This window comes from Grammomys surdaster, unplaced genomic scaffold (assembly GCF_004785775.1).
Source record: "Grammomys surdaster isolate TR1022 unplaced genomic scaffold, NIH_TR_1.0 62, whole genome shotgun sequence".
Classification (NCBI taxonomy): Eukaryota; Metazoa; Chordata; class Mammalia; order Rodentia; family Muridae; genus Grammomys; species Grammomys surdaster.
Genome location: NW_021604564.1, coordinates 16,607,093 through 16,617,888, shown reverse-complemented (window position 1 = coordinate 16,617,888; position 10,796 = coordinate 16,607,093). Strand labels below are relative to the sequence as shown.

At 40.7% G+C, this 10,796-nt stretch overlaps 1 non-coding gene across 1 annotated transcript; it reads right to left on the bottom strand.

The window, feature by feature from the left end:
• Window positions 1-10,295: 10,295 nt before the first annotated feature.
• Window positions 10,296-10,402, bottom strand: LOC114619241. Its single transcript, XR_003711093.1, has one exon. It is a non-coding gene; the product is annotated as a U6 spliceosomal RNA (small nuclear RNA).
• Between the last annotated feature and the right edge of the window lie 394 nt (window positions 10,403-10,796).

Here is a 10,796-nt window from a genome sequence, read left to right as displayed (position 1 = left end):
GACTTGTACCAGAAGTACTTTATCCAATGAGCTGGCCCTCCAACTCAAAGCATGGCTTTTCTGGGGACTATCCCACTTACATAGAAAACAACATTTATTTCTGAGACTTCTTTGTTGCTAGTCATCAGTGATGCCCCAAGTTACACGAGAAGATGAGTAGTGCTGGAAATAGAAGTTTTTCACATGACACCAAAACCTCAAAACTTCTCCCCAAACACAGTTTCAATTTGTCCCACCAGATAGTTACTTTAGCTGCATTTTTTTCATAATGTATTTTAAATCTGAAAAACAGATGTGTAGCCAATTGAAAGTGATTTGTGTGCTACTGTTTGTGTTTCTACGTCATAGCAATTTACTCCACCATTCAAGGAAGTTTAAGCTGAAGCTTTCAGAGACCTCAGTAGCCACAATAACCAGGGTAGACTTACTTCCTGAAGGTTGTGTAAATCAGTAGTGTGATGTGATGTTATTTTGGTAAATTGCAATTATTTAATGCATGGCTTCTGTAACTTACTGATAGGGAGTCCTTCTTTCTGTCCCTTTTCTTTCCTTCTTTCTGTCCTTCTATATTTTCTCTTCTTTCATTTCCCTTTCCTTCTCTCTTCTCCAGGAGCCTCTAGTTTTCTTCCTTCTATATAATTTATGGCCAGTAGAATACGTTTCACAGTATTTACTGAATACCTATGGTGTTCTGTATCTGACTCTAGCTTCTAAAAAGACAGTGAGTAGAAAATATAGGGAACTCTGTCCATATGGGTCTTAGATTCTTTTGTGTGTGTGTGCATGGGATGTATGCATGTGGATATGCTCACGTGTGTGTGCACATGTATATGCATGTGCACATGTGTGTGTATGAACCAGGATGTGGATGTAGAGGTCAATGTCCCATGTTCTCAGTCTCTCTCCACCTTAGTTCTTGAGACAGGGTCTCTGACTGAATGCAGAGCTCATGGGTTCAGCTAGATGGGCTGCCATTGAGCCTCTAGGGTCCTCCTGTCTCTACCTCCCTGGGGCTGGAATTATAGGTGCATGCCACATGGCTTTGATATGGGTGCTGGGAATCTAAACTTAGGTCCTTGTGCTTATGTGTCAAGCACTGTACAGGTGAAATGTCTCCTGAGCTCCCTGGGGCTTAGATTCTTGAAAGAAATCTCTAGATCTGTTGGGGTTCTCTTGATGCAATTAGGAAGATTTTCTATGTGCTGTATGGGTGAATCTAGTCTCTCTTTGTGTTTCTGAACACATTCAAATGCTACTTCCCTTCCTTAATGAATCCCAGGCAGCTCATTGCTTAAGTTGAGGAAACTCCAACCTGGAGATGACAGATCTAGAGAAGTGCCTTCAATGTCTGCACTTTTAAATGTCTCATCTCAGTGGAAAACTGTCTGAAAAGAGATTCATGATTAAGCTAGTAAATGAAAATTGTTCTCTCTCTCTCTGACTCTCTGCTTTCTGTCTTTCTGTGTATGTCTGTTTCTCTGTCTCTCTGTCTCTATGTCTCTCTCTATCTCTGTCTCTGTGTGTCTGTCTCTTTTCTCTGTCTCTAACACCGTCTCGTGTATCTGACTCTCTGTTGCTCTCTCCCCTCTCTCTGTCTCTCTCTCTGTGTCTCTCTGTCTTTCTATTCCCCCCCTCTCTCTGTATGCACATATCTGTCTCTCTGTCCCTGTCTGTCTCTTTGTCACTTTCTCCTCTCTCTGTCTCTCTGTTTCTGTCTCTCTGCCTCTCTTTCTCCTCTATCTATCTGTCTGTCTGTCCCGAGTGTCTGTCTGTCTGTCTGTCTCTCTCTCTGACCTTGATGGATTATTCACGTCATTATTTCTGGTGTGATGTTCATGAGAATGCCACCAGCCACCATAACTCAACGTTGCTTACATAGGTCCTGAAGTTCACATCCCTCTGCTGTAAGGAACAAAATCTGCTCTGTATCCTAAGCACAGACTGTCCAGCTTTTGGCCCATATGCTAACAAATCAGGTACGTGGACTCAAAACAAAAGCAATGAAGGACACTGTCAGTGGGATCTACCCTATACATGTCTAACATTTTTATGAAGGAGTAAGTAAACACCAGGTGAGCGTAAATCAATGTATTTGCAGTGATTAGTTTTTTTCCATCTGTTTTCAGTTCCCTCCCCAATGTCTTTCTTTGTCATAGTTTGCTGAACAGTATGTAGAGATTTAGACGGAGAGTAAACTTAGCTAAGAATACAATTGATGATACCATGTAGGTCCAAGTGCTGGTTGTGAGTGTTTTAACTTCTCATTATTAGTTTCCCCCTTTCCTAATAATAGAGACAAACTGTTCTCTGAATGAGGCAGACTCAGTGTCTGCCGTTGCAGTTATGCAGGCATTCTCAAGTGTAGTTATCCTTCCTTACTTCTCTGTCTGTAAGACTTGTTTTCATAGAGGTTGTATGCAGGATAGTTTTATGTCAACTTGACACAAGATAAAGTTGTCTGAGGAGGGCCTCAGTTAAGAAAATGCCTCCATAAGGTCAGGCTGTAAGCAAGCTTGTAGGACATTTTATTAATTGCTGATTGATGGGGCAGGGCCCAGCTCATTGTGGATGGTGCTATCCCTGGGCTGGTGGTCCTGGGTTCTGTAAGAAAGCCAGCCGAGCAAGCCATGTGGAGCAATCTAGTAAGCAGCACCCCTCCATGACCTCTGCATCAGCTCCTGCCTGTGGGTTTCTGTCCTGTTTGAGTTCCTGTCCTGACTTCTTTCAATGATGAACAGTGATACAGAAGTATAAGCCAAATAAACTCTTTCCTCAGTGTTTTACTGCAGCAATAAAAGGCTAACTAAGACAACTAGTCATGGGAGACTGGGTTTGGTGGTGGTACACTGGAGATGTAGTTTAGAGTAGGAAGTGACGGTCATATTTATTTACTATTTACGTTTGTTTAAGAAAAGACTTTATTCCTTTTCTTCCCTTCCTAAACTTGTATTCTTAAATTTTAATTAGTATTAGCTGGATATTGTTATAAATATATATAAGTGAACATTACCACAGTACTTTCAACATATAAAATGTGCTGTTTTATGCAGTGTTCAGGGTGATGTGCTTAGAAATCAGAATTACATATGTAATACTATGAAGATAATCATGATAGATGCCACCCTTGTCTAATTTCTGTTAACTTTGTGTGTATGTATATGTGCCCACGTTCCAGTGTACACACCATGATTCTCCTGTGAAAGTCAGAGGGCAACCTGCTGGAGCCAGTCTTTTCCTTCCTACATGTGTTTGAACTCTCAACTCTTTACCAGAGTGGAGGCAGACACCTTTACCTCCAAGGCACCCTGCTCCCACCGCACTTGCTTTTATCAAGCATTTTACGTAATTTGTGTATGCTTCTACTATGAGCTCTGGGCTCTCACAGTATCCTGCTCACAAATGCTGTGTGGTGCTAACGGAACAGGTTTGTGCGGACGGTTCAGGAACCACTCCTTCCATTTAAACTTGAAGCTTCTTTTGGGTTGATGAATGAGTTTAAGGCAATGGCTGGTCCCTGGCTTCAGGCAGGGTGTTTGTGAAGATACCAGAAGACAGGTAAGGAAAGGGTTAAATCAAAATAGGAAACATGGAGTTAAACAAAGTGAAGGGCCTGACTGGGAGGGAGAGATGGAATGGGCCCTTTGGGAATCTGTACTGTTTCTATTATTACAGATGTTTATATCAACAACCAATAATATATCCGACAGATGTTTTCTCATGACATGAGGGTGGAGGTGGAGGGGAATGCAGGAAGGTTCTGTGAATAGCAGGGCAGGAGTGAGCTGGCAGAGGGAAGGAACAGTATAGCTTTGGCTGAGGCTGGAGAGGGAGATATACCACATGTGGATTTTAGGGTCAATTTAGTGGTCTTTCCAGATTTTCTTCCTATGTTTTTTGTTTGATAGTTCAGTGAACAGAGAATTTTGATACCTGCTTTTCTGATGGAGCCAATTTCACTCTAATTTTTCCCTAGATGGTGTGTGTGTGTGTCTGTGTGTGTGTGAGAGAGAGAGAGACAGATAGATAGAGAGAGAGAAAGAGAGAGAGAGAGAGAGAGAGAGAGAGAGAGAGAGAGAGAGAGAGAGAGAGGTGTGAGGGGCCATAATCTTGTTCTGTAGCTAAGGCTGGCTGGAAATTCACCATATTCCTGCCTTAGGTTTCTGAGTGATGGGATTATAGGAATATAGCACTTAAATAGATTTACAAACTCCAAAGGCAAGGAAAATTCCATGACTATAGCAGTTGACTGGTAAGATTTATGAATGAGCGATAGTGTATAAAATAGGTATTGGCGATGAAGAGGAAATAAAAATAATGAAAGAGCTTCCCATATTCATAGTAGACTTTAAAATTTAGACTACAGTTGATAAAGTGTTGTACATTTAAACACTTGATCCTGAGTTCAGATCTACAGCAACCATATGTGTGTGGTAGCACTTAGACGTAGTTGTGAAGGCAGAGGCATTCAGATCGCTAGGGCTTCAGGGCTAGGCAGTTCAATCCATTGGTGAACTCCAGCCTCAGTGGAAACCATTGTCTCAAGCCGGACATGGTGGTACACATTTCTAACCCCAGCACTGAAGAGGCAGAGGCAGGTGATTCTCCTTAAGTTTGAGGTTAGCCTGGTTAACAAAGCAAGTTCCAGAATAGTCAGGACTGTTATGCAGAGAAACCCTGTCTCAACAAACTAAAAGAAGAAAAACAAAGCTACTGTCTTCACAAATAAGGCAGAAAGCAACCAAGGAAGACACCCTATGTCAACCACTGGGCTCCTCTTGCACATGCATAATGCATCTGTGCACACACGTGTATGTGAACACAATGACCGCACAGACACAATCACAATACGAAGTAGCAAGTTTGTTACAATGCATTAGTTGGCCTGACCACCTGAGTTCAGTCCCAGGCATTCACATGGAAGAAGGAGACAACTGACTCCCCTAAGTTGTCCTCTGACCTTCACATGCATGGTATGTCACAGGCACCTACACACATGAACATACATCTAATAAGTAAGTGTAATAGAGTACATGGTAAGAAAAAAAGAAAGGAAATCACCTAAAAGTGGCTCCAAACAACTTTGTGTTTTTCTTTCATTTGTATTTATAGTTATTTTCAAATCGCACTTAACACCTTAAAATCTTTCCATTAAACATTAATGAATGTTTCCAGACAAACGTGTTCATTTAGATGATTGTGGCTACATCTGACTGCCACATTGTTCTGGATGACTAAAAAACAGTGTTATCCATCATAAGTGGTTAAATGTATAATTTAGACTAGTTTTGAAGATAGGAACTAATGAAATGAACATCATTTTAACTTTTCAACTGGCTAATGTTAATTATTATTATTTCTAGATTAATCTTTATTGGATATTTTATTTACATTTCAGATGTTATCCCCTTTCCCCATCCCCCCCACCCAGAAACCATCTATCCCATCCCCCCTCCTCCTGCTTCTATGAGGATGTGCCCCAACCAACCCACTCCCTCTTCCCCACCCTCGAATCCCCCCACACTGGGGCATCCAGCCTTCATGGGAACGAGGACTTCCTCTCCCACCTATGCCCAACAAGGCTATCCTCCCTATTGAAATAATCCCTTGCATCCTATCAGATCACTTGGAACTAAGGCTGGTCTTCAATAATAACAAAAACAATGGAAAGCCCACATACACATAGAAACTGAACAATGCTCTACTCAATGATAACTTGGTCAAGGAAGAAATACAGAAAGAAATTAAAGACTTTTTAGAATTTAATGAAAATGAAGGCTCGTCATACCAACACTTATGAGACACAATGAAAGCAGTGCTAAGGGGAAAACTCATGGCTCTTAAGTGTCTACAAAAAGAAACTGGAGAGAGCATGCACTAGCAACTTGGTAACACACCTGAAAGCTCTAGAACAAAAGGAAGCAAATACACCCAAGAGGAGTAGACCTCAGGAAATAATCAAACTCAGGGCTGAAATCAACCAAGTAGAAACAAAAAGAACTATACAAAGTATCAACAAAACCAGGAGCTGGTTCTTTGAGAAAATCAACAAGATAGATAAACCCTTAGCTAGACTAACCAGAGGGCACAGAGACAGTATCCAAATTAATAAAATCAGAACTGAAAAGGGAGACATAACACAAAAAATCATCAGATCTTACTACAAAAGCCTATACTCAACAAAATTGGAAAATCTGGGTGAAATGAACAGTTTCCTAGACAGATACCAGGTACCAAAATTAAATCAGGGGCAAATAAGCCATCTAAACAGTCCCATAACCCCTGAAGAAATAGCAGTACTCATTAAAAGTCCCCCCACCAAAAAAAGCCCAGGACCAGATGGTCTTAGTGCAGAATTCTATCAGACCTTCAGGGAAGACCTAATACCAATTCTTTTCAAACTATTCCACAAAATAGAAACAGAAGAAACACTACCCAGTTCATTCTATGAAGCCACAATTACGCTCATAGGTAAACCACACAAAGACACAACAAAGAAAGAGAACTTTAGACCAATTCCCCTTATGAATACCAATGCAAAAATACTAAATAAAATTCTCACAAACTGAATCCAAGAACACATCGAAACAATAATCCATCATGATCAAGTAGGCTTTATCCCAGGGATGCAGGGATGGTTCAATATTCAGAAATCCATCAATGTAATCCACTATATAAACAAACTCAAAGAAAAAAACTACATGATCATCTCACTAGATGCTGAGAAAGCATTTGACAAAATTTAACATCCCTTCATGATAAAAGTCCTAATGTTAATTATTTTGTTAGGATGAGTAGCAGGCCAGTTGTGGGCTTAAAGGCTATTTATACTTTCTGGGGGATATATATATATATATATATATATATTTTTTTTTTCAAATTGTAATTTATACTCATTCACACAGGGGTTATAAACACAAAAAGGCAGGACGTGGGGAAGGGGATGACACTGGACCGTGGGTGTTCAGGGGGAATACAGATATCTTTCAGAATAGGGTATCGGCTGGGTGAGGGTTCAGGGGATAGGTCACTATGACTCTGCCTATGAATCACTTGTCCTTATCTAAGTTGGTAATATCTGCCAAGGCTACCTATTTACAAGGTCTATGACTACTCAGGCTGGTAAATTGTCACAAAAACTGCCTGTTTACAATAGCTTATAGCCATCTGTTTCAGTGTTTATCCACAGAGACCCAAGACTTGGTGTTAGTATACATGTATGACAGGCCTATTGCTGATTTTAGGCCTATGGCTGATTTTAGGCCTTCAGTGTATAAGCAGGGCTGCCCCTGACATCTCCTCCCTTCTCTAAGTATAGAAGGGCTGTGGCGAATCTAATCTTTGGAAGGCGGGGATAGAGGCCTGACCTCCAGTAATTGAAGGGGACCTTGTAATGGCTCCGGTCCCGCTGTAGTTGTCCAGTGAGGCATGAGGGCCATACCCATCCCGATGTCTTTTTCCTGGAGAGGGGATACTTTTGACATCAACCCCTATGCAGTCAGGCTTGTCCCTCAGGGAACCCAGAGAGATATTTTTAACTTTTATTGATATTCCCTTGCAGTGCTTAGCCTCGCACCCTAAGCAAAAATTCAGGTCGCTTGTCAGAGGGGGTTCTGGGTGCCCCTCGCTGCCTGACCAAGGGGCAGAAGTACCCTCTTTTAACTGGGTGGGGATGGGTTTTGGGAACACCCTGGGTAAAGTAACAACCTCATCTTGAGTCTTGTGGTCCTCCATAGCTAACTTATGATAATGTATCTGAATAGGTTTTGCTACCAAATTATTTATCTGTTGTTTCACAGAGTTAGTCAGCCTATTTGAGGCCCAGGGACCAGAAGAAATAAGCAAAAAGAACCCAAATAATGGTCCCAAGATGAGAGGAGGTAGGTTTGACAACCTTGGAGAGGTTGAAAACCAATTCTTGTACCAGCACTCATCTTTCTCTTTTTCTCTCTGACTTTTCTCAGGGCCTTCTCTGACCTTTTTCATGCTCTCTTTAACCATCCCTGTCTTGTCTACATAAAGGCAATATTCTTCTTTAAGGGCTGTACACAGTCAAGAGCTGTACACAGCATTTTCTATTATAATAGAGTAAATCAAGTCCAATAAGGATCTTTGCGATTTTTGGAGGTCTCTTCAGACAGTGAAACGAGGGATTTCTTCAGATTAGTGATGTCAATCTCTAGCTGTTTGATGTTCTTGTCAATGGCCCTTCGAAGGTCTGAGTAATATAAGTTCGGAGGCCAGCATCTGGATTAGAACTTCTAACAGCAGACATCACGGGTGATTCATTTTTACCTGGAAAGGAAAAAGAAGGGAATTCTCAGGGAGATTTCTCTTCCCTCAATGTAAATTTTTATTTATTTTATTTATGGTTGGGCCTGGCTTTGTGGGGGTATCTATTTATTTTAAATCTTTTTGGTAGCCAATTAGTTGTGCCTTCTGTGGTATCAAACAGGCATATCAATCCTCAGCCCCATAAGGGAACTGGGTCTGGGCTATTCCCTTTAAGGGTGAGAGGGTCCTTCCCCATATCTGTGGCATAGTTTTTATTGGTCTCAGTGATGCCAGAGGCAGTCAGCTTTGAAAATTGTGTCAATATTTTCTATGGTATCTTCTGCACCTGAGATTCTTCCTTCTATCTCTTGTATTCTGTTGGTGATGCTTGTGTCTATGACTCCTGATTTCTTTCTTAGGTTTTCTATCTCCAGGGTAGTCTCCCTTTGTGATTTCTTTATTGTTTCTACTTCCATTTTTATGTCCTGGATGGTTTTGTTCAATTCCTTCACCTGTTTGTGTTTTCTTGTAATTCTTTAAGGGATTTTTGTGTTTCCTCTTTTAGGGCTTCTACCTGTTTACCTGTGTTCTCAAATTTTTTGAGAGTGTTGTTTATGTCCTTCTTAAAGTCCTCTATCATCATCATTAGAAGTGATTTTAGATCTGGTTCTTGCTTCCCTGGTGATATGGGGAAAGTTCAGGACTTTCTAACGTGGGAGAACTAGGTTCTGATGGTGGCAAGAGCCTTGGGTTGCTGGTGCTTGTGTTCCTGTGCTTGCCTTTCACTATCTGGATCTCCCTTGTGCTATCTGTGCTGTCTCTGACTGGAGCCTGTCTTTCCTATTATCTAGGTTGTGTCAGAACTGTTTGGAATGGGTTTTGCTGCTGGGGTTAGAGCTGAGGCTCAAGATTGCTCAGTGCTCAGGTGGAGACCGGAAGGAACCCATGAACCAGGCCAGGAGTGAATTCCTGAGTCCCAGTTACTCCCTGTTTGGGGCAGGTGTTGCAGCCTCCTTGCCTAGGATACTGCTCTACTGCTTGGGTTAGAGCTCCTGGGAGCCCCTCTTCCTCTGGGTTCTGTGAGATTGGTTGCAGAGCTGACTCCTGGGATCTGCTGAGTGCTTGGGCCCAGACCGAAAGGAACCCACGCTCCGGGCCAGGAGTGAATTCCTGGGTCCCAGTGGGTCCCAGTTACCCCCTGTTTGGGGTGGGTGTTGCTGTCTCCTTACCTGAGATGCTGCTGGAGTTAAAGCTCCTGGGATCCCCTCTTCCAGGCTTTGTGAAGTTGAGTACAGAGCTGCCGCCTGAGATCTGCTCTGTGCTCGGGCCCAGACAGGAAGTCTTTCTGGGGGATTTTTATACATACTTTCAAAATACATTCGGAATATTTGTGACCATTTATATCACTATAAAAAACAAATGAGCTATTAGTACTCCAAACTCCAAGATTGCTTTGATAGGCTTAAAAATATTTATAAACTTGGTAGGAAAACTGGTGTCTCATTCTTTTTTTTTTTTATGTGCTATTATTTTTATTGCAAGTCATACATATTACATAAAATTGAAGAATTATATATTTCCAATATTGATGCCTTCTATTGGCAAATATATATTTTTCATTTACTCTTCTCTTATATTTCTCAATAATATTGACTAAAATAATGGGCATATGGATTAAATTTTTTGCTTATGCATATGATAATTTTGTATCTTGTAAAAACCAAAATTCCATTTTAGAATTCCTATGCAATATTAAAAGCAAATATAAATAAGAAAGAATTCTAGCCAATAACTTTATATTTAGCCAACAGTGAGTTCATTAATAAGTAATTAATTAACATTAGTTGTATATTTATGAGATAGTGTCATCTTCATAACAATTTTAAGATATCTTTCATATACTATATTATCCTTAGCTCTTTTTCTCTGACATTGCACACTAGTCACTTCACAAAACCTAATTAATATGATCACCTTTTCCCACATATATCTGCATCCAGCTTCTTTGACTTCAAACTACACTAAAAAATATGGAACGCTTCACGAATTTGCGTGTCATCCTTGCGCAGGGGCCATGCTAATCTTCTCTGTATCGTTCCAATTTTAGTATATGTGCTGCCGAAGCGAGCACTGGTGTCTCATTCTTAAAATGACATTCCATTACTATTGAGAAGGTGCGTGTTATGTCTTTTCTGGTTGCTTGAACTCTTTATGATGTTTTGGCAAATTGTCTACTTACTCTTTTTGGTATTTTTTTTTTCTGTTTGCGTGATTTAGTTGAGTTTTTTAGCACTTGGGATGTTAACTTCGAATCTATCATCTATCTATCTATCTATCTATCTATCTATCTATCTATCTATCTATCTATCTATCTTTAAAATTTAAAACAATTCATGTCTTAGTAAGGGTTTATATTGCTACAATAAAACATTATGACCAAGAGAAACTTGAGAGGGCAGTTTTACTTTCAGTTTGTAGTTTCTCATCACAGTCCCTCATTGAAGGAAGTCAGAGCAGGAACTCAA